The sequence below is a fragment of the Nomascus leucogenys genome, chromosome 19 (assembly GCF_006542625.1).
Source record: "Nomascus leucogenys isolate Asia chromosome 19, Asia_NLE_v1, whole genome shotgun sequence".
Taxonomy (NCBI): Eukaryota; Metazoa; Chordata; class Mammalia; order Primates; family Hylobatidae; genus Nomascus; species Nomascus leucogenys.
The window spans coordinates 2,943,022-2,962,855 of record NC_044399.1 but is presented as its reverse complement, the minus strand read 5'-3'; the positions used below and the strand labels follow the sequence as shown (position 1 = coordinate 2,962,855).

The window sequence follows — 19,834 nt, the reverse complement described above, 5'->3', positions numbered from 1 at the left end:
CGACTATTTATGTTATTAGCAAGGCTTCTGGGCAACAGTGGACTATTAGTAGTTAAGTTTTTGGGGAGCCAAAAATTATACACAGAGTTTTCAGTTGTGTTGGGGTTTGGTGCCCCTAAACTGTGTGTTGTTCATAGCCCAACCGTAATTTCATAAAGAAAAGCAAACTTCTTATGACAAAAGGGAATATATGATATCACCAAAAACGAGTGACCAGGGAATAAGGTCAGATAAGAATCTTAGATAACGAATCCTGCATAAAACACTAACCTGGGAAACAGAAGGGGGAAAAAGAGAACAAATCTAACCAGATATCCTTAGAAACCCAGAATGTGGGAAAGGTGTGTACAGCGCCGTTCAGAGGAGCCAAGGGAAGGGGCGGGGTGGGACCCAGGCCATCGCCAGCGTGACGAAATGCTGACTTCAGGCCTCTGTCCCTCAGGCTGAATGCGTCTGCGCTGGGTGCCCATGCAGCTCACCCCAGTTTCGTTTTTGTATCTGTCAATAAGTTTGGCACAATATTGTTTGTAAAAGGCGTGGCTTTGCATTGTAGTGGGCTCGTACCCAAGTGACTGCCTCGGAACTCTGTAGAAAGGGGGAAGCAGCGATTTGAAATTTTCAGATCATAGAATTAGTGTGATCATGGTAATATGTAAGAGGAGTCATCTTGTAGGAAAATACAGAATAAATAGGAAAGAAAGGAGAACAGAGCCTATGAACCGCCTGGGAGGAGGTGAGAATTTATCAGAAATAGATATGACAGACATTTAGAAGACTGTCTGGATATAGACATAAATGAAAGGGGTGAGTCGAAACTGTCAGATGGCTCTCAGCCCAGCTGTGGGAGAAATTGTGGCGGTGCCGTCAATGGTGAGGGCCTTTCTGGAGGGCGGGCAGGTCCCCCTTTGTCTGTCTTTCCCCGTCCCCTGCACCTGCTCCTCCCCAGGGTTGTCAGGTCTGTGAACGTGGCCCCAGTCCGTTACTCAATGGGGGCACAGGACGGGAGTGGAGGGCTGAACTGGACGGGAGTGGAGGGCTGAACTGGACGGGAGTGGAGGGTTGAACTGGATGGGAGTGGAGGGCTGAACTGGATGGGAGTGGAGGGTTGAACTTGACGGGAGTGGAGGGTTGAACTGGACGGGAGTGGAAGGTTGAACTGGATGGGAGTGGAGGGCTGAACTGGACGGGAGTGGAGGGTTGGACTGGATGAGAGTGGAAGGTTGAACTGGATGGGAGTGGAGGGCTGAACTGGATGGGAGTGGAGGGTTGAACTGGACGGGAGTGGAGGGTGAACTGGACGGAGTGGAAGGTTGAACTGGATGGGAGTGGAGGGCTGAACTGGACGGGAGTGGAAGGTTGAACTGGATGGGAGTGGAGGGCTGAACTGGACAGGAGTGGAGGGTTGAACTGGACGGGAGTGGAAGGTTGAACTGGATGGGAGTGGAGGGCTGAACTGGACGGGAGTGGAGGGTTGAACAGGGCAGGAGTGGAAGGTTGAACTGGATGGGAGTGGAAGGTTGAACTGGATGGGAGTGGAGGGCTGAACTGGACGGGAGTGGAAGGTTGAACTGGATGGGAGTGGAGGGCTGAACTGGACGGGAGTGGAGGGTTGAACTGGACGGGAGTGGAAGGTTGAACTGGATGTGAGTGGAGGGCTGAACTGGACGGGAGTGGAGGGTTGAACAGGGCAGGAGTGGAGGGCTGAACTGCAGGTGTCAGAATCACATAGTCTTGGTTGCTGGACGTGGAGCAGAACCGTGTGTGATTCTGAGAAACGCTGGGAACCTGGACACTTTGTTCCTCAGCCCTGGCCATCTCAACTCGGATCTCGCCGGACCACCTCCCTGTGCACAGCACGCTGTTCCCTGGATCTCTCCAGCCTTGCATGGCTTTCCGTGGGGTTTTGGGAAGATCATCTCTGTGGCTTCACCGCTGCCTGTTCTCATGCCTGGGCGTCTCCAGCCCTTCAAATGGATCCTTTCCGTGTGAACTTGGTGACCGTGTCTGTCTTCCTACATCAGAGTCAGCAAATCACACAATGGGGATTTTGTAACAGGAAATCTTCATTTCAAACCATGAAACAATTACGGTAAATCGGACTTTTGAGTGATAGGGTTTTATGAGAATCTTCATTATTCAACCCAAATTATATAATTGTATAAGATTTTTGACAATCTTCCTTTGACAGCGATCGACTCTTTGGGGTTATACTCCTCTGTTGTCTGTTCTGGCTGGTCAGCCTGCTGTGAGATTCCCGGTCCTCCGAGCACCCGATGGATCCCGCCGGCTGCCAGCAGAGGGCGAAGCTTCCCGGGCGCGGCGGCCGTGCCGTATCACGTGTCATCTATTGTGTTCACTGTGCCCGGAAACACAGGTTGCCGGCGTCTGGCGGGTTTGTGGCTGCTCCTTATCTTTGGAGTAGTCTTCCTGTGCTTGGGGAAAATTCCTAGGTTGTTAGTCCCATTTCCCAATATGAACGTAAGAAATCTATTTTCCAGTTTCTCTGTGACCCAGCTCCGCAGGCCTGAGCATTTGGGTGAGACTGATTCAGAGGTGGCAGTGTGAGGGGACAGTGGGGGCTGCCACTGCTGCTGTGAGTGGCAGTCGAGGTGGCAGCAGTGCCGGTGACTTCCAGGTGGTGGCCGGTCCCTGGCACGCAGCAGCCTAAGGCAGCAGCAGAGCTGTGGGGTGGCTTCCTTTGTGCTGGATGGGGGCTGCAGAGACTCCCCTGCTGGGCCATTGCCCTGGTGAGGCTCCGAGCTTGGCCCCCCAGACGCTCTGCTTAGCCTGGCCCTTGGCATGGCTGGTGAGAGTGAGCTGCCTGGTACCCCTCTCCTTCCACCGAGACCCTCACGTTCATCTCCTTTTCTGCTTAATCAGCTGGAGCCAGCTTTTGTGAATTGCAACTAAAAGTGCAGCAAATACATGTGACGTTGGGCTGTGTAAGTCCCCAGGCTGGGGATGGTTACATAGGTGGACACGAGGGCACTGGCTGTCACCACGACTGAGTGCAGCTGTGAGCCGGCGCCACTGTCACTTTTCAGCGGTCTTCATATTTAATCTCCACAACTCTCGAGTCACAATTTCAGTTTTACAGATGAAAAAAACGGAGTCAGAATTCGTGTCCCTGCTGTGGCTGCCCAGGCCCTCCCTCCTGCTGACCTTGGCCCTGGAGCTTCTGCCCTTTTCCTCTCTTCTGTTCTTAGTATTGATCCCTCTCTCCTGCATGCCAGACGCCCTGCTGGAGTGCCCCGGGCTCAGCCATGCAGACACAGCCAGCCTGGCCTTTGGGAGCCTGTCCTCTGATGGGAAGACAGGCACAAAGCAAGCAATTCACCCAGAGTGACAGCGACAGGGCGGCGGGGGCTCCAGGATGCAGGGAGGGCTGTGGATCTGTACTGGGCCTGGGCTTCTGGCAACGGCCACTGCAATGGGGCACAACCTCCGGTTTCGCGACGTCACATCACTGCCATCGCTGTCCTCATCCAGCCTGTCACCGTCCACCAACTGCACTCAGGATCAGCTTGCTAAAGCCCAGCAGCAGAAGGAGAAGCAGCCAACAGAAAAGAACTAGGGGGCAAAGAAAGGAGATCGTGGTGCTGGGAGGACGAGGCAGCAGGAGAAAGCCAAGGACCTGGATTTCAGAAGAGGGATTGTCCTCTAATTGCTTGAAACCGCAGTTTGCCACTCACCACACATGTTTTATTTAAATTACATTTTAATTGATTGTTAACATTTTAATTTTTTGTCGAGACAGAGTCTTGCTGTGCTGCCTAGGCTTCACCAGAACCACAGAATATCAGGCAGAGACTCTGATCCTGTGATTCATTAAACATTGGCACAGAGGCATCCTTGTTAAACTCAAAGCTGATTGAGTTTAGGAAATTAGAGTTTTTCTTTTTGCTGTATGCCAGGAAGTTTTCAGGTGGCTGGATCTGGAAACCCCAAGTTGCTGAGGGAGTATTCTATACACAGGTTTCCTGAATTCAGTTCTACCCTGGAGGTTTTGCCACTGCTGGCGTGGCCTCAGGAGCCCTGTAAAAAAGTCCTGTGAGCTTCTGCTTTATCGCATCTGGTGGTCTCTCCACCTTTAGAGCCCTCTTGGTGGTCCCGTCAAATCCTAACTGGTGCGCTGCTCCCCCTTCTGGCCTCCCGACCCAAGTTGTTTTAGAAGTGAGAAGCCCAGATGGGTGTTTCTAAATTTGTTTTTATTCCCGTGTGTTCCTGATAGAAGCACCTACCACGTCTAACACCTAAGACATTTTAAATGGTGGGTTTGAGTATCCACAGGTATCAAAGATGACTAACCATCCCTTGCCACTTGTCACTTTATTTTTATCCTACTGTGTTATTTTATCACCTTGAGACTGTATTTAATCAGTCTCTGAAATGAAAGTAAGAGGTTTGAGGTGTCAAACAAATATTATAAGACCAGAAACACTCTTCTCGTTTGGTTTTGTTTTTAACACAGTTCAGGTATGTTTGGCCACCATTGTGGGTACCTGAGTAAGAACTAATTACTCAGTAATGAGCCTGGCCCACTTGGAAGAAGAAAGAGCATTCTCTGACTTAGTGACCTGGCCTGGGAGACTCCTCGGTGTTCCAGTGGTTGTCCCCTGGCAGGCATATGGAGTGAAGGCCAGTTCTCCTTGGAGTCCCCGGGACCTGCCTCTCTGCTTGTTGCTGTGAAGGGGTCAGAAAGATATGTGTCTGTTGCCATCTACTGCATCTCACTTGGAACTGAGTCACTCATCCCGGAAGCTGCATCTGAAAAGCAAGGCTCACTGCGGAATCTTATGCAGATACAGAGGAACTTGTATGCCCGTGAGTGCTGACCTCTGCTTGTCCAAAGAAACTGTCATTTCCCAAGATGTTTTTGGAATTCTTCTTTCAGAAATGCTCTAAAAGTCAGCTTCAGTGCCATCTGAGAAAATCTCTCTGCTGTGTTTTTGTAGGATACTTTTTGGCTCCTGATAATTTAGCCCTATGAATCACCTTTTTCATTCATCAGGCTGGCCTCTGAGATTTTTGACTATTTTGAGAACTCAACTGTACCCTGAAAAACAAGATTTCTCCTAACGAAGAACACGCAGAAGCCTGTGCTGTTGGATTCGGCACTGTTAGGATTTCACAGGTTTGCTCGCTCACTCGCTGTTTATAACCCGTGACATACATACTCTCTTGTAGAAAACACGCCTGGGTGACAGCTGGTTTACAAACGCTTTTGGATCATTAGGTATTTGTATGATCGGGACTTCCCAGCATCATCCAGAAAGAATTGCATAGTGTGCACCTTCTTGTTTTCGTTTTTGGTTCTTTTTTTTTTCATGGAAATGGTATTGGCAAGAAGGCTGTTTGATAGGGTATTAGCGCAAAAGCCCATTTGACCCTGAAGCACAGCCTTGAGAAATGGACACATTGGAGAGACTGTGACGCAAGGATATGGCCGTGGACATGCAGGTGGCATTGAGGCGAGACTGCTGGGAGCCCAGTGCAGGCTTTTTAGGGGACAATGACAAGGGCACTGTAAGAGCAGAGGAGGCAGTGCTTGCATCCTGAAGCCAAGGCACTGATGAGGGGGAGAGGGGACGGGCCTGTGTAAAGGCACTTAGGTAGACCTGTGCTGGGAAGACTGGAAGCCAGCCATTCATATGTAAAAACTGTCTAGGTACAAAGGAGAGTACATGTGTTACAGGGAAAACTGTCGTCTTAATGGACCAAATAGAATTTTGGAGTTTTGACATCTTAAAACTACTTTTCCATAATACAGGACATTCATTTTGCAGTCGTCAAAACTGGGAGGTTAAAAGTCTTGTTTGGGACCAGGCGCGGTGGCTCATGCCTGTAATCCCAGCACTTTGGGAGGCTGAGGTGGGTGGTCAGGAGATCGAGACCATCCTGGCTAACACACTGAAAAACCCCGTCTGTACTAAAAATACAAAAAATCAGCCGGGCGCGGTGGCAGGTGCCTGTAGTCCCAGCTACTTGGGAGGCTGAGGCAGGAGAATGGCGTGAACCTGGGAGGCGGAGCTTGCAGTGAGCCGAGATCACGCTGCTGCACTCCAGCCTGGGCAACAGAGCAAGACTCCGTCTCAAAAAAAAAAAAAAAAAAAAAAAAAGTCTTGTTTGGGATTTCACAAAGTTGAGTTATATGAAATTGCTGAAATTTGACCCTTTTTGACCTATAAGAATGGCAGTTTCATATGGTTCAAACTATTGATTTAGTGATCCAGCCACAGCTGTCTGCACTGGCGTTTGCACTTTGCCAGGCCAGGCTGCATACTTCCTTGGGGAATCTTAGGGTCCCCGTCTAGAGGCACCTTGGAGACCAAATAGTCGGACTCTTGCATCATAAATTTGCTGGTTCTGGGCTCTGAGCGCTTGAGTGACTGGCTCAGGATGGCTCGACTGTGAGTGGTGGAGCCGAGACTGGGAACGAGATCCTTTTCGCTCACTGCCTGGAGAACCAAGCTTTCTACAGACTGTCAGAAGAGGGAATGTGGCTTGGTGAATGACATCCTAGGGACATATAAGATTGAATGTAAACTGCCCGGATGTCTGTCTTCCATGATTTGGCAAAACCTAAGAAGAGCTTACACAGCTTACACGTATAGCCATAACTCAGTGTGTGTGTGTGTGTGTGTGTTTGTGTGTGTGTATATCTGTGTGTGTGAGAGAGAGAATATTTTCCTTTCTGAAATTTAAAACTTACACACAAATGGGAATTTCAGCAGGCTGTAGTGTCAAAGTCAACAGTATGATTTGCCCATTAAAACAAAAAGTCAATCTAATCCAAGGACTCTCTTTTCCTAAGAGAAGGAGATATTTGTAACAAGGCCATGCCTGGTCAGATCACATTCATGTGGCATCCAGCTCTCAGAACGCCATCAGCAGAGCCCCAAGCAGAGTCCCCGGGACAATGAGCTGACCCAGGGCCGAGCACTCCAGGCTGGGGGACCAGGACAATGAGCTGACCCAGGGCCGAGCACTCCAGGACAAGGGGCCAGGACAGTGAGCTGACCCAGGGCCGAGCACTGCAGGACAGGGGGCCAGGATAATGTGCTGACCCAGGGCCGAGCGCTGAAGGACAGGGGGACAGTCCATGGAGGCTCACACAGGAGGCCCTGTTGGGAGACAGACACAGCGACATTCTCAGCAATGGCTAGGACTTGTGATGAATCTTGGCTTCCTGAAGTCCAGAACTCACCATGGTTATCTCATTACTTTTGAAAAATGAGAACCCCCCCATTTTAAATGTTTGAGGCTTTTGGGCCTCATTAATAGTGCTATGGTGGGGCTTTTCTGTATCTGAAGGGCTGCTAAGCAGAAGAAGACTGGACCTTCTCTTCCTGCTCCCAGGGCAAAGATCTGAGTGCAGTGAGCAGGGGCGGGGTAGGTCAGGGAGCAGTTAACGCCGAGTCAGACGATGTCCCCTGGAAGGCTGGGCTTGACGCCTGCAGCTGTCCCAGAGCTGTACGTGTCTTCTCCCAGGAAGCATTTGTGCCGACACTGGAATGCCTTCTTATGGAGGGCGAGTCTTCTGATGGTGGTTGGATAGAGTATGGTTGGGGGTTCCTTCCCTCATGGAGAGCCTGAGCACCTTAGAGAACACGGCCCCTGTTTGGCTGCTGTCAGTCCTGGTGTGGAGCATTTCTGAATACAGAGTGAGCTCTCGGTATAGCCGATCAAGAACCCACGACATCTTGTCGGGGGAGGACACTGGAATTGCTTGTTGAGATCGCAGGACGCTCAGCCAGGGGGAGGATCATTATTACAGAACCAATTTACCAACACCATCAAGATAGTAAGATCCTAGATACTATCAGGATGACTTTGGAGGCCATAACTCCCTTCTGATTAATTTTATCTCTTTCGAGGGCACGGCGACAGACGAGATGGGTCCAGGGGAAGCAATAGATGTAATCTGACACTAGTAAGACTTGGATTCTCTCCCACACAACCCAGCCATCAATAAAACGGCAATATCTAGGCCAGACCAGTGGCTTTCAGATCTTGTTTTAAAGCTACAGAACCCGTTTTCACAAGTGACAAGGAACCCCAATATATAAGCCTGTAATAGACATATAAATAAAACCCCAGTATGTGAAACGGGTAAGAGCGGGGCTGCAGTGGCTGAAGGAGTGGGCTGCATGAATCTCAAGCCTTTCTCTGCTAACAAGCATCTGTTAAGGGAATGAAGGGAAAATACAATAAATACAGCAGGAAATGTATAGCATTATCCGTGAGTCCCAACTCTCTGAGATGGCAGATCTTTCGGTGATGACCCCCTCTCTGACCCATAGGCTCAAAAGTGCCTGGCACATAGTAGGCACTGAAAAAGTATTTGTTGAAGGTAGTGAATGAGCAAATGAATGAAGGGTTTCTCCTAAATCTCCTTAAAAAGCAGGACAAAGCTGAACCTGGGAGGCGGAACTTGCAGTGAGCTGAGATCGAGCCACTGCACTCTAGCCTGGATGACAGAACGAGACTCCATCTCAAAAAAAAAAAAAAAAAAAAAAAAAAGCAAGACAAAGCTTTTCATGGTCTAGGAGAGGGGCCAGGAAACCACAGCCACAGCTAATTCTGGCCCACTACCTGGTTTTGTGAATAAAGTTTTATTGGCACACAGATACACTTGCTTATTTCCATAATGTCTGTGGCTGATTTTGCTCTACAGAGTAACTGTGATAAAGACTGTGTGGCCTGCAAAGCCCAAAATATTTATGACCTGGCCCTTTCCAGGAAAAGTTTGCCGTCCCTTGGACTAGAATGCAGGGCATGAGGCTGAACTGGGAGGTGGAACCTCGTAGCTCAACTCATCTGAAACTGGTTGAACTCTGCTGTAAAATCAGCTCATCTACAGCTTTATTTAACTGTTAGGGCAAATGCCCACCATCTGCTGAGCCCTGTGCTTACCACTTGCCTCACCAGTGGTGTAACGTGAATGGCTGTCTCTGCACGCTGCAGGTGAGGCAGGTGTGGCTGAAACACTCACTTCATGCCATTCAGCTTTCTTTTATACCCCACTGAAACATCAGCCTTTCCTCGCCCCCACCCTCTTTATTCAGGAGTCAGACTCCATCAATGCTGTCTTCACAGTGTCCCACACACCTCTTTCTTTTATGGTCAGCAGATATATGCTGAGCTCCTAGCATGTGCCACACTGTCCCAAATGCTGGAGCCACAAACACAATTAAGCCCACCTAAACCCTGCCACCCAGGAGCTCATGGACAAAAGGAAGTGATTCTGGTACAGAGAGAAGCATTTTAACTGCCACCACCTGCCTGCCAGATGGGTGCTGGGAGAAGTAGATGGCTTCCAGGCTAGGCAGGAGAACAAGATTAGCTCTCAAATTGGAAACCCCTAAAGAAACAAGTCAGAGATTGGGAGAGGCTTGGTCCTAGACAGCTGAGGTGGAAGAAAGGTCAGAGCCCAGGGTTCGCATGTGAGGACAAAGATGCCCAGAGCTGGATGGGCAGTGTGTGGGTGCAGAGAGGACAGGCTGGATGGACAGTGTGTGTGCAGAGAGGGAACAATCTGTGTGTGTACAGAGGGTAGGCTGGATGGACGGTGTGTGTGTGTAGGGAGGATGGGCTGGATGGATTCTGTAGGCAGAGAGGATGGGCTGGATGGAGGGTGTGTGTAGAGAGGATGGGCTGGATGGAGGGTGTGTGTGTAGAGAGAGGATGGGCTGGATGGAGGGTGTGTGTGTATAGAGAGGATGGGCTGGATGGAGGGTGTGTGTGTAGAGAGGATGGGCTGGATGGAGGGTGTGTGTGTGTAGAAAGAGGATGGGCTGGATGGAGGGTGTGTGTGTGTAGAGAGAGGATGGGCTGGATGGAGGGTGTGTGTAGAGAGGATGGGCTGGATGGAGGGTGTGTGTGTAGAGAGAGGATGGGCTGGATGGAGGGGTGTGTGTAGAGAGGATGGGCTGGATGGAGGGTGTGTGTGTAGAGAGGATGGGCTGGATGGAGGGTGTGTGTGTAGAGAGGATGGGCTGGATGGAGGGTGTGTGTAGAGAGGATGGGCTGGATGGAGGGTGTGTGTAGAGAGGATGGGCTGGATGGAGGGTGTGTGTAGAGAGAGGATGGGCTGGATGGAGGGGTGTGTATAGAGAGGATGGGCTGGGATGGAGGGGTGTGTGTGTAGAGAGAGGATGGGCTGGATGGAGGGTGTGTGTGTAGAGAGGATGGGCTGGATGGAGGGTGTGTTTGTAGAGAGAGGATGGGCTGGATGGAGGGTGTGTGTAGAGAGAGGATGGGCTGGATGGAGGGTGTGTGTAGAGAGGATGGGCTGGATGGAGGGTGTGTTTGTAGAGAGAGGATGGGCTGGATGGAGGGTGTGTGTAGAGAGAGGATGGGCTGGATGGAGGGTGTGTGTTTGAACATCAGTTCAAGAGCACAGGTCAAAGCCAGGTCACGAGTCTGCTAAGCTGGTTATAATTATTCCTCCTGTGGGATTCTCCTGATGACCAATATTACTTCTATACAATAAGATTATCATTTATGACTTTAAATGTATTTGTTAAATGGTTATACATAATTTTTTGTTTACTGATTTTGAAAAGTTCAAGAATGAAAACATTATTTGCACTTTGGATATCATCAAAGAATTGTTAAGGTTGATATTTGTTAAAGTGTTTGGAAGCTGTGGTGTTCAAATAGCCACTATTCCATTTAATTAAATTTAAGGAAGAAAAATCTTTCTTTTTGAATAATATGTGGTTTCTGTAGCTTCACAGAACATTAAAGGGCATGTGTAGACATTAACATGTTCGGTGATGGACAAATTCAAAGTTGTCTGTAATCAAGCTGAAGATGACTTGATCATTCCCTTAAAATAATGACAGGCTGCCTCTGCTTCCTGGGGGTGGGTGTCACCTGCAGCATATTAAGAGAGTTTACCTGCTGCTGCGGCCACCTGCATCCAACAGCTGTCGGGACCGTTCCTTTCTGGAAAACCCAGGAGGACTGTCACCAGGTGTGTCCAGAGTGATGGGGAGAAGTGGAGCAGAGGTTGAGGGGTTGAGGTGCCCGTGGGGGCTGGTCCAGTCGTGGCTGATGGGCCCGTCTTTGAAGCAGGTCTTCTGTGTGCGGTTTTGCAGCCTGAACGGCTGTCTGGGTGCCAGGACCATCCTGAGCAGTGCGGGTTCTCCTTGGGGCCTGCAGCTCTGCCAGGAGAGAAAAGCAGGCCACATCTGATTGGTCCAGGCCCTCCCCACGCGTGGGCTCACAGGCTATACCAGCATTTCCCTCTGTTTTCCACCACACCCCTCCTAAAGCCTTCCAAGGGCCTCCTGGAGGAGCCACTGAGCCAGCGAAGACGCCCTTTCCCGAGCCTGCTAGCGTGTCCTGGGAACCCGGTTAGTGTGCTGCAGGCCGGCTTGAGGGGAGGCCCTGATCTGTGCTAGAATGTTGCTGAGTTAAGCTCAAGTCACCCAGCAAGCCATGCCACCAGGCTATAGATTGTGGGGTGATAGTTTGTCGAGATTGTTCTGTAATGGAATGAGAGGAAACACAGGAAGACTCGTAGGCTGGCAGAGGACTTGGGAGGATACATGTGGGTGCAGAAGAGCTCAGGCCCGGGCCAGTATCTGCACAGAAAGGCTTCATGGGACCGGGGTAGCGGGGCTTATTTCGTTTAATGTGGAAAAGGAACGTTCTCTCTCCCTGTCTTGTTTTCTGCAAATGACAGTTTTATTTTAGACCTAGCCACTAAGGTTTATATTTAGTTTTAGTTGTTTTTTTTTTTTCAAAACATTTTTGCTCTCTGTCTCATATCTCATTATTTTCAGTAACAGTTGAATTCATTGTAAAGAAATCGACATTATTTTAATCTTCCACATACTACTGGCATCATCTTGGCAGAAGTCGCTGTAATGTAGATGAGAGCTTTTTGGTGGTGGTTACCTGTTCATCACACGAGGCTGCGTGCCTCGGAGGCAGCACAGACATCAGCGTCAGACATCCTGGATTTGAGTCCTGGCTCTGGCATGGAGGCCGCGCGGCCTCGGGGAGGTCTCTTAGGCTTAGACTCATTCCTTGTAAAAGAGGGACAGCAGCACCTATCTGGAGATCGCTCTGGGGGTTAAGGAGAGATACTCGTGAGGTGCACAGAGCCGGCCGTCTGTGAGGTACGGGGGGCCATCCCCCCAACAGCGTGGTGAGCATGGGGGAAGTATCTGGAGCCTGCAGGGCTCATGGTCTTTATTGGACGAGTGTTTTATGAAGGGCACTTGAAGATGACAAACCATTAACATAAATGATGGGTCAGCCACTTAATGGACTGGGTCCCAGTCTGGCCACGCATCAGAGTCACCTGAGGACTGAGGGAAAGTTCCAGTGCTGCAGGCCTCACCTTGACCCAGAATATTTCCCAACAGGGCCCCAGATGTTAGTAGGTTCATTCCTGAGTGATGTTAGCATGTAGCCTCCATGTTAGAATGGGAAACGCTTCAACCTTCCTCACAGAGCACAGCGTGTGTGGCAGGAGGGCTCAGCGGACATAGGCTGCCATGTGGCCCTGTGGCGAGCATGTGTGTATGGTGCCCCTGGAGTGGATGGCCCAGCGGGGGCCCTGATGGCCACAGGACCGGGACACAGACAGGCTTGGGGCCGACAGCATCCAGCTGTGCCACTTGCTGTGACATTGCCGTGGTCATGCAAAGGTGACCAACTTACCTTTACATCACATTGTGTTTCTCCAAGAAAATCTTGGAGAGACGGCAGTAAGATTGATATTTGAGAACTTTGGTTTGCTCTTTATAAAGTGATAACAATACCATGATATAAAAAGGTAATAACCTCCACGTCTGTTATACAGATTAAATGAGAGAAGGGATGGAAAGTACCTGGGTGAGTTTCTTAGCCACACTCCGTCACGGCGCCACACTCCGTCACGGCGCCACACTCCGTCACGGCGCCACACTCCCTCACGGCGCCACACTCCGTCACGGCGCCACACTCCTCACGGCGCCACACTCCGTCACGGCGCCACACTCCCTCACGGCGCCACACTCCGTCACGGCGCCACACTCCTCACGGCGCCACACTCCGTCACGGCGCCACACTCCCTCACGGCGCCACACTCCGTCACGGCGCCACACTCCGTCACGGCGCCACACTCCGTCACGGCGCCACACTCCGTCACGGCGCCACACTCCCTCACGGCGCCACACTCCGTCACGGCGCCACACTCCGTCACGGCGCCACACTCCGTCACGGCGCCACACTCCCTGCACGGCGCCACACTCCGTCACGGCGCCACACTCCGTCACGGCGCCACACTCCGTCACGGCGCCACACTCCGTCACGGCGCCACACTCCCTCACGGCGCCACACTCCCTCACGGCGCCACACTCCCTCACGGCATCACTCCAGAGACGACTTGAATGTGTTCCCTACTCAAGACAAATGGATGCAGATTGAATTTAAAAACCATTTTTTTAGGAGGTATGCTTTGTATTTAGATAAAACTATCTTTTAAATTATGACGTTTTTATCATATAATTTTGATCTATATCTTAATGCATTTAACAACTAGCCATCTCTCTTAGACTCCTTTTGGAAGCAGATAGTTATGAGTTCTAAGTGTTCAGCACCCAGCATCATCTAATATGTGGATTCGGGTACACGGCAGAACTGTGTGTGTGGCCCGTTACGTGGATTTGGGTACATGGCAGAACTGTGTGTGCGGCCCGCTACATGGATTCGGGTACGCAGCAGAACCATGTACTCTTCATGTAGGATGATAGCCCACTTTGCACTGATGTGTATCCTAATTACAACAGAATTGAATTCTTGACCTCCAGTTGTGTGTGTTGTGATGCTGGGTGTGCCTGTAGCTTCATTCTGGGTGTTCTTGCCCTGACCCCCAGGCATCCCTGCTGCTGTGGGGTTGACATCCAGCCTCGCATCTGAGGCATGTTCCTCGGGGTATCCTCATCGATGCCAGGGTGGGGGAATCTCTTAGGTACTTGGGCAGAAGCCAGATTTTAGACCCAGTTTACTTCCTAATCAGAAAACTGAGGGCTGGCCCCTGGAATGTGAAGAGTCCATCCCACTCTGGCCTCTTTCTCTCAGTCCTGGCCTGGCCTGGAGCACCAGGAGATAAAATAGATTCTCTGTGCTCCTCTTGCATTGCTTGGGCCGTGATGGAAGCGCTGTCTGTGTGTGCTGACACATGCAATCTGATGGCAATTAGTGCTGGTTGATTCGCGAAAGACCCAGATGACCGACGGTCCATGTCATGGGGCCTCTCCTGTCACAGCGAGTGCGCTCAGCCCCACAGAAGTGGTCAGGCACGGCTGCCTGTGCAGTGAGGAGAACGTGGACCCTCGCTGCCACACCCCCGCCACCTGCCCCCAGCACCCTCCTCTTTGGAGAGCCGTGGCGTACCCTAAATTCATGGCCAAATGAATTCTACAGATGGCCAAGTGGCAAGACCCATTACAAAGACTGAGCCTATTTTTTTAAGGAAAAATCCCTAAAGAAGTACAAGCTACAGCTGATTGCTGCCGCCACTTCTTCAGGGAGAAGATTTTTCTCTTGATTGTGGCTTAGATTCCTGGGAACCTTTGACTGCCCCAATTCCAACCCTTCCTCACCCAACCCGCTATCACATTTTAGTGGTAAAATAACATCTTTAAAAAGGACTCTTCCTTTTGTATTCTTTTGCATTTAAAAAGTGTTATGCATCTCATAATCTTTTGTGTACTTCATATAATATATCATAATTACGCATCCACCATCCTTCATTGTGCATCTTATTCTGCCCCAGGCAGCATTCTAGGCCTGGGGGCTGCATCCGGGTGAGTGAGACGAGCCACTCTCTTGTGCCAGGCACTGCCCTGTATACTGGGCCTGTAGCATCCACCAGCTACACACCTTGCCCTTGTAACCTGCGGGCTTGATGGGGGACAGACAGTGTTAAGTACAAAAGAAAATGTGTAACTTGTGCAATGGGATAAAGGAGAAACAAGTGGCTGGGAAGGAGATGCCAGCCAGGGCTTAGCCAGGAGGGCATTGTGTGGTTCTGTGAGCGACCGTGGCAGCTGGAACTGGGGCACTCACCCTGGAGGCTGTGACGAGGGGTGTAGTGGTCATGATGAGAGGCGTGGATCAAGGTGGGGCCAGTATCTTGTGGCCTGAGCAAGCGTGTAGCACTGATGCTGTCTGCTGAGACGGGAAGCCCCAGGAAGGATAAGCCTGGGGGCTGCTGGCATTCAGGTTTGGACACTAAGTGTGAATTGCATATCATGCGTCTACTCATCTGCTGAAGCCGGTGGCTCTGGGAGCCTGCGTTGGGGAGATGAGCATGGGAGATGTGAATTGGGTGCTGTTAACACACCCTACGGGATTCAAAGCCCTGGGGCTCATTTTAGACTTGGTGCACATAGGGAGACAGGATCACGGATGGGTCTGGGCATGCCTCGTTTACAAGCTGGGAGGGAGACTGAGGCAGCCAGCACAGAAGCGGAGGGCCGGGAGGCTGGTGCAGAGTGGGGAGCAGGGCATGGCTCCCAGGATCCCGTGGCCCCGCAGTTCGGTTTTGGGTCTGCCATTGCCCTTCTCCCACAGAGGACGAGACTGTTCCCTCTGTCATTGTTGGAGGCATTCGAGATCCAACAACATACTCCGGGTCCCTGGGTCACACGCCCCATCCTCTGTCTGGACAGAGAGAAATAAAACCCTGAGCTCGGCATTCTTTGTTTTAAAACTATAATTTGGAGGATCACCCAGAGAGAAGAGAGAGACAGCGGAATGATTGAGAAGAAAGAGACAGGAAGAGCAAGTCCTGAGAGGTCCAGGAAGCAGGCGGCAAAGAGGTTTGCCAATTAATACGGAAATGAATCCTGCCTTGTCTCCCCTCTCCCCTGAAACCAGTGGTGAGATATTAATAGAGCAGTTCTGTTGCCTAGGAAGAAAGCAAATGGGCAATTAAAACTCCAGAAAGCTGAGCAGTGCGTCAGCGTCATGGATTTGAAAGCCTGCATTTTAATTGTGGGAGATACGGCCGTGCAGGCACTTGGAGGCTGCGTGTGGGGTGGGGCTCCGCTGGGTGCCTGTGGCTGCCCAGGGGGCCAGGGCTGCTGGGGCCTGTGGGCGTTGCCGAGGCCACCACCTGGCCCTCCTATCCATCCCATGCAGGAGTGGCTGGTGCACCAGAATCTGGTTTCATCCCCACTCCCACTGTATCATGGCTGCTGCGTGCTGCGCGTCTGTCCTCTGTCCCAGGCTATGCACCATCTGATGCTGCCATGTCTGACCGTGCCTGCTGAGCAGTGTTTCCTGGTCTTGATGGAAGGTCGGGCTTGTCTCGGGATCTTCACGTTTGGCAAAGTTCAGCAGCTGCCACCCTCTGATGCCCGAGGAACTGGGAAGGCTGTTGCTTAGCAACAGATTCCGGGCCGCATCTGCCCTGTAAGGGCCACAGTGACACCCCGGTTTTGTCCTCGGAAGTGCTTTTCTTCCTGGCTTGTGTTCTCACATCATTAATAACTGTCTTTTACTCTGCCACCTGTCAGAGAAGCAAAAGAATTTTCCGGACACCCCAGAAGCCCCAGCCATGTGAGACTCATGTTCAGCTGTAACGTGGTATTTCATATCACCTTCTTGTTCACCCTGTGGTCACTTTCGAAGAACTTGGATAGTTTCAATGACAATTTCCTAAACTGCTAGAGTCCCAAAACTTGCTTCGGGTTCAGTGTTTCGATGAGGTACGAGGGTGGCCTGCGTTTTGGAAGACCTCCAGGTTAGCAGAGAGGTGGGGGTTGGAAATAGCACACCTGCTTCCAGAGCAGCATCTGAAGGGTGGCAGGACAAGCATGTGCCAAGGCCCCAGGCGGCAGTGGGTGACTGTGGCCCTGCCCCACCCGCTGCTCTCACCCGCCATGACGCCACCACATCAGGATGCCACCCCGTCAGGATGCACCCTGTGACAACCCTACCTACAGCAGACTGGGGCCGCAGGGAGGAGGGGGGAACCCTGTGAGGAGCCACGAGGAGCTCTCATGGCACTTACCCCTTAGTGCAGGCAGCCTACTCCTTACTCAGTACCCTCTGCACACGACCTCAGCCCTTCCACCGCCTGGGTACGTAGGGGCTAGAGCATGCTGAATGAGCTTTCTGGAGCGTGGTGAACGAGCTTTCTGGAGCATAGTGAATGAGCTTTCTGGAGCATGGTGAATGCACTTTCTGGAGCGTGGTGAACGACCTTTCTGGAGCGTGGTGAACGAGCTTTCTAGAGCGTGGTGAACGAGCTTTCTGGAGGGTGGTGAACGCACTTTCTGGAGGGTGGTGAACGCACTTTCTGGAGCGTGGTGAACAACCTTTCTAGAGCGTGGTGAACGCACTTTCTAGAGTGTGGTGAATGACCTTTCTGGAGCGTGGTGAACGACCTTTCTAGAGCGTGGTGAACGCACTTTCTGGAGCGTGGTGAATGCACTTTCTAGAGCGTGGTGAACGACCTTTCTGGAGCGTGGTGAACGACCTTTCTGGAGCGTGGTGAACGCGCTTTCTGGAGCGTGGTGAACGACCTTTCTGGAGCGTGGTGAACGCGCTTTCTGGAGCGTGGTGAACGCACTTTCTAGAGTGTGGTGAATGGCCTTTCTGGAGCGTGGTGAACGACCTTTCTGGAGCGTGGTGAATGCACTTTCTAGAGCGTGGTGAACGACCTTTCTGGAGCGTGGTGAACGACCTTTCTGGAGCGTGGTGAACGCCCTTTCTAGAGCGTGGTGAACAACCTTTCTGGAGCGTGGTGAACGCGCTTTCTGGAGCGTGGTGAACGCACTTTCTAGAGTGTGGTGAATGACCTTTCTGGAGCGTGGTGAACGACCTTTCTGGAGCGTGGTGAATGCACTTTCTAGAGCGTGGTGAATGCACTTTCTAGAGCGTGGTGAACGACCTTTCTGGAGCATGGTGAACGAGCTTTCTGGAGCGTGGTGAATGAGCTTTCTGGAGTGTGGTGAATGAGTTTTCTAGAGCGTGGTCAACGAGCTTGGTGCTGCAGCTGGGTCTAGGTGTGATGTGCTCCCCACCGCCCCCTCTGCCAGCTGGCACTCTGGTGTGTTCTTGGACGGTGGCTTCAACTCTCCAAGCCTTGGTTTCCTTGTCTGTATGTGAAATTGATAGCTCCGCCTCTTGGAGCTGCTGGGAGGACGGACTCAGCACTTGGGGATGCAGGGGCTGGCTTGTTCCTCTGGGGCATTGGTGCCTGTGCTCTGCCAGCTGCTGTCTCAGGGGTTCTGTTGGGCACTCTGGACTGTGAGATCCCCTGCTCCTCTGGAGCACACTGCCTATGACATATGACAAGTGCTTATGAAAACGCTTCCAGAGTCCCCAAGGTAGACACAGCCGGAAGCCTGATGCCTCAGCCTTTCCCTGTCATGGACACCAAGTGTCCCTCACCCCTCGGTCTTCCCATGTGCCCAGGACATGCCTGGCAGGATGGCCCCACCCCCGGGAGTCCTCGGCACTGCTCCTTCTGCGCCCACTCCTGGGGCTTCCTGGAATCTAGCACTTGACACCTGGAGATGAATGGAGACCATGTCACGGCAACACATTTTACACAGGAACAGCGTGTGCACGCATCATACACAGGCAGACACAGTGACAGTTGTCGAATCACCCTGGGTTTGTAAATGAGGCCAACCTATTTTTTTTTATTAGCATAAGAACAACCTTTTGTGCTGCTCGTGGGTTCTGAGGGTCGGGAATCAGGCAGGGATAGCAGGTGTGGCTTGTGTCTGCTCCATGTGCCTGGGGGCTTGGCTGGAAAAAACTGGAGTCCTGGGAAGGTTTTTTCACTCCCAGTTGCTGCAGCTGGCATGGGCTCTCAGCTAGGAAGATGAAGCCACAGCTGGAACACCTACAGGCGGCTGCCCCATGTCCTCAGGGCAGGGCACTGCTTCCAAAGTGAGGGTCCCAGAGACAGTCAGTGACTTCTGCTCCGTGCGAGGGTCCCGGAGACGGTTGGTGACTTCTGCTCTGTGTGAGGGTCCTGGAGACGGTGACTTCTGCTCCATGTGTTAGTAACTCTTGCACAGCATCAGAAGCTGAGGCTGCACCAGTGCCTCCTGAGCTTTGCCTCCCTGTGGTCGGCAGAGCTTTCTTTGGACTCCAACACTTTAATTCTTAGGGAGCACTTCTGAAAGAAAACAAGCAAACTCCTGTTTTGAAGCTAGAAGTGCTTAGTCCCCAGCGCTCGGTGTTTAATTGGCCCTGAGCCCTGATAGAAGCAGAGGCCGTGGCCGGTGCTCGCTCGCTGCAGCTGGGCAGGCAGTGGGTGTTGCTGCTCCCGTCCACCACAGCCGGGGCCTGGGGGGTGGGGGCGGTGGGGTGGGAGGGCGTTGGCTCTGTTTCCTGGCCCCCATTCTGACCCCAGCCCTGACTTTGAGGTTTGTTCCAGGATGTGCTTGGAGCCTGCTTCTCCCCTGTGCTATCCCAGGTTCTTCCTCCTGGGCTGGGGGTCTCTGGTTTGCGTGGAGATAGAGGCAGTAAGGGCCACAGGCTCGCTGACCTCGGGGGACTGTCTGGCCTGCCCTGAGATGGAGCGAGAAGCCATCTTTCACGAGGACATTTTCCGTGGTGGTCTGACGTGTCCCTGTGTATTTAACCCATTCTCCGTTGGGGGACATTGACTTTCACTATCTTGCCCTTGTGCAATGCTGTATTGAAAATCCATACCTACCCGTTTGTTCTTCTTTCTCGGGGAGAGTTGCTGGGTCACATGGTTCTGACGCCTGCTTTCCCTTCTCACGGTGACCTCACCAGGATCTCCCCCGGGGTCTCTGCACTCTCTCCTCTCGCAGCCACCTTCTCTTCCTCTGACTCT

At 51.8% G+C, this 19,834-nt stretch overlaps 1 protein-coding gene across 2 annotated transcripts in view; it reads left to right on the top strand.

Annotated features, from left to right (window-relative positions):
* EIPR1 (EARP complex and GARP complex interacting protein 1) overlaps positions 1–19,834 on the top strand; it is a 174,698-nt gene that overhangs the window by 62,814 nt on the left and 92,050 nt on the right. Inside the window, exon 1 of one of the 2 annotated variants that reach the window (XM_030799728.1) lies at positions 11,290–11,363. The exons of the other annotated variant lie outside the window; for it this stretch is intronic. The gene's annotated coding sequence lies outside the window, so the exon portion shown is untranslated. Of the gene's footprint in view, positions 1–11,289; positions 11,364–19,834 lie in introns of those variants that run through there. 2 annotated transcript variants of the gene reach the window in all.